The sequence below is a fragment of the Penaeus monodon genome, chromosome 24, assembly GCF_015228065.2.
Source record: "Penaeus monodon isolate SGIC_2016 chromosome 24, NSTDA_Pmon_1, whole genome shotgun sequence".
NCBI lineage: Eukaryota > Metazoa > Arthropoda > Malacostraca > Decapoda > Penaeidae > Penaeus > Penaeus monodon.
In genome coordinates, this window is record NC_051409.1 from 36263306 (window position 1) to 36263617 (window position 312).

Here is a 312-nt window from a genome sequence, read left to right on the forward strand (position 1 = left end):
AATTTCCCAGAATTCGTTATAAAATGTCAAGGAAGTAAAACTGCAAACTCAGAGAAGAAAGATAATATAAAAATTCAAGACTGTTATTGAATTGAGTGTTGAGCTGCGTCACTGAGCCATGGCAACAGGTGATATATGGAAATATAAGTGCAAGTTGGAACGGAAACCTCGCCTGTTCACGCAGAAGTTTTGTTCCTGAACAGTGCCAATGGAGTGGGTTCATTCGAGAGATTATGCTGTGTGTAGATGGAGAGGAAGTTTTAGTTTCGGTCCTTCCATCAATATCTTCCTGTTGTTATTGTTCCGGTTATC

At 39.4% G+C, this 312-nt stretch overlaps 1 protein-coding gene across 1 annotated transcript in view; it reads left to right on the forward strand.

The window, feature by feature from the left end:
• The window catches only part of LOC119588756, a gene marked incomplete in the record, with an annotated part of 62293 nt that overhangs the window by 20106 nt on the left and 41875 nt on the right, over positions 1–312 (forward strand).